Genomic DNA, 3571 nt, shown 5'->3' with positions numbered 1-3571 from the left:
TGCAGTAGTTTGGGGAGCTCCCTGGTGGTCTGGCCATTAAGGATCCAGTGTTGTCCCTGCTACGGTTCGGGGCACTGCTGTACACTGCTCCCATCCCTGGCCCTGGAACTACTGAACACCCGCATGCTGTGGGCACTGAAGGGGGAAAAGGGAGTTTGGGGAACGGGCCCAAATTGAAGCACCAGACGACCCACGCCCAAGCCATGCAATTTTGTCATGTGCCTCAAGCTCGCTAAAGCCCTGCCCCCAGCACGTTAGCTAGGTAAACGACCCAGAATCGGGGGGGGGGGGGGGTGCATGCTGAGGCTCACTGAAGCCTGTCTATGTAGAGCTCCCAGCAGGGAATCAGATTTAACAAAATGGTTATCTGAACTTTTCTGCAGACCTGAGAAACAAGGAGGTGTGTTAGAACGCCCCTGGAGAAGACCGTCGGGAACAGTCCACGGATCTCCCACCCTAGGCCTGAAAGATGGGCAACTGCCTCACCCCTCACACCTCCGAAGACCTCTTGGTTCCTGCGTCTGCCACGCACTTGGGTGGGAGGAGACGCCGGGCTCGCTCACGGGAGAGGAGACCTCGCGATCAAGTGCCCGGCTGGGCACCAGCAGCACCACTGGTCCAAGAGGAACAAGTGAGGGTGCCCCAAAGGATCAGCCAAATACAGTGCCTGCCCAAAGGAGTGTACAAAAGAGATGGCTCCCAGGAAAAGATGGAGCAGGAGGAGTGTGCCATCTGTACGCTGGACTTTGTGTGTGGGGACCCCATCCGATCCCTGCCCTGCAAGCACTTCTATCACCTGGGCTGCATCGATGAGTGGCTGACCAGGTCCTTCACGTGTCCCTACTGCCGAGGGCCGGCAGATGGCCCACAACCTTCATCCCGGGACACTCCTTGAGCCAGCACCCCTTGTTTGACTTCGGAGACCCATCGTTTTGCGTGATTTTGCTGTTTTGTCACCGTGCCCAAAGAGCCAGGGATTAGGAATTAAAATCATGCGGAAGGATTTCTATAAAATTCCTGAATGCTTGCAGATTTTATGGAACCATTTGTGATACTCTAGAATCTTAGGGTGTAAATAGCATATAAATTCTTGACCAAGTTTTCAAATGTGTAATGATATCTTCTGATATTCCAGTACATAGGAATTTGTATACAGTGTTGCAGCAGCTACACATCTTATATTTTTCCTCTGGAAGATTGGGGATAAAGTAATGGTTCTTTTTTCCTAAGTGAATTACCTTTCTTCTCCCCCATTCAAAATCTGAAGTTGCTGGAATTTGGATCAAGGTTTTTTGAAAGGCCACAGTTCATACCACTGTAGCCAAATTTTTGCACGTATGAATGAATAAAGGAACAATGACCCTCCAAATAAGAGACATCTAATTTTTTGTCTTATAAGTCCAGTTAAGATGAACACAAGATGTGTCCCAGAGAACAGTCCTGAATAATTCATTATCTGTGTTACCAGGGTGTGTGTGTATGTTAATTTAGCTGTGTTCAGCTTTCCCCATACAAAAGGCTTAAAAAAATTTTTTTTCTATTAAACTAGAGGTCACTCAGCTTCACTATATCTCCACTTTACCAGTTTTATCAATTCACAAGCATTTTCCTACCAAGGCAAATACTTCAAATATTGAACTTTTAATAATGTCTACTTTCTATTTGCCCATTGGCTTCTTCTCTCAGAGTTTTAGCATCATGACTCATACCCATGCTGCCTTTTGATGCAGGGGATTTTAAGAGGTAAATTTGTGTAATGGTTGCTGTTAAGCCCACCACCTTGAAAGAGTCATTGAACTAACCAAACACCATAGATTCTGGTGTCATTTGGTTGATAACCATGCCTAGGATAAAAAAACAATCTAAAATTCACAGTTGAGTGAGTGATTTTGTTGGAGATCCCTTGGAGGAGGGAGTCAAATAATTCAAGATGAGAATATGCAGAGGTTTGGTTTAGATTTGGAATCATGATGTGGAATCTATGATTTGGAATTCTGGTGGGAATGGAAACATTGAATCACTTATGAGCATATACTGTTTTCCACTTTCTTGTCTCTCCAATGAAGGCATTCATACATAATTCATGAGCAACAATCTTCACAGTCCTTCTGCTTATGACTCAAGAGGAGGGAGGGCATCCCCCATCTGTGCATCAGCAGCATGTGGGGCCCCTTTCTGGAGTCAGTCCAGGCAGGCTGAGTCCAGAGCCTTGGCCCTCAACGCCTGAGCAATCTGGCCTCAGGATGAGCTGTTGCAATATGCTTCTAGCCTTGGAGAGCACGTGTAGACTCTCTGTTCTATTCCTTTTATCTGTCTTTCTACTATTTTTCCCCTGTCAGGCACTCTTGATTACTGGAAATTTATAATGAGATTTGGTTTAGGAAGTGTGGTTCATCAACTCTGTTCTTCAGTAGTATCTAGTCTATTCCAAATTTTAATAGAGTTAGTTTACTTCAAAATAGCTTGTTTTTATTGTGATTGTGCAGAATTTATAGATTAAGTTGAAAAGAATTGACCCCACAATAGTATTGTATCTTCCAACCATGATCAAGAGATACTTCTCCCTTGATTTATATTTCCTTTTTTTAAATTAATTGTCTTGTTTTTCTTTCCAATTCCAATCATTAAGTATTGGTATATAGGAATGTAGTTGACTTATCCCCATCAATTCCAAACAAAGCAAGGGGTGGTAGGCTCCATCTGGTGCTAACTTTTTTTTTTTTTTCGGAGGGGCTTCAGGGAGCAGGGATCAGATCAAAGCCACAAGGCCAGATACTTAAACCCACTGTGCAGGTGGGGTATCAAACATGTGTCCCAGCGCTCCCAAGAAGCTGTCGATTCCATTGTGCTGCAGCAGGAACTCCTGGCATCAACTTTCAAAATCCTCACAAAGAAACTTTCCACCCCAGCAGGGAGAGATCACAGCCTGAGGCCGACACCGAGACATCACTACAAGGTCTGAGCATGGGGCTGCACAATGTCCTACTGCCAGCAGGAAGGGAAGGATCAAATAATATTTGTGACCAAAGAAGACCATGAAACTCCAAGCAACAAGGAGCCGGTGGCTGATGACCCCAACAATCCATACGAGGAGCATGGGCTAATCCTGCCCAGTGGAGACATCAACTGGAATTGCCTGTGCCTTGGGGGAAAGGCTAGTGGCCCATGTAGGGAACACTTCAAGTCTGCCTTCTAGTGCTTCCATTACAGCAGAGAGGATGTCAAGGGATCGGACTATGTAGACCAGTTCCCAGTCCTACAGAAGTGCATGCAGAAGTGCCCAAACCTCTACTCCCAGAAGGAGGAGGAGAGGCCTGAGAAAACAGTTGTTCAGAGGCCTCCACAACCAAAGAAGAGGAGGGGTCGAGCTAATGAAGTGGCCCCAGCCTTCTTCAGAGTGACCTGAACCTCTTGGAAACGGCTTTCTATAGCTCTGAGGAAAGTGTCTTTCCCTCTGTTGTTCTGTGCACTGTAATGTACAAAGTAACTTATTGGGCTGATGGGGGACTTGGCCCCTTACCTGTAAACTGAAGAAATGGGGTTGTATACATGCAGGTCTCATGTGAACCTG

The 3571-nt window shown here is 45.9% G+C and overlaps 1 pseudogene; it reads left to right on the top strand.

Annotated features, from left to right (window-relative positions):
• On the top strand, nt 470-895 carry LOC100620318 (annotated as a pseudogene).

This window comes from Sus scrofa, chromosome 9 (assembly GCF_000003025.6).
Source record: "Sus scrofa isolate TJ Tabasco breed Duroc chromosome 9, Sscrofa11.1, whole genome shotgun sequence".
Lineage (NCBI taxonomy): Eukaryota > Metazoa > Chordata > Mammalia > Artiodactyla > Suidae > Sus > Sus scrofa.
The sequence above is the reverse complement of the archived record's forward strand: the minus strand, read 5'-3'. Positions and strand labels throughout refer to the sequence as shown.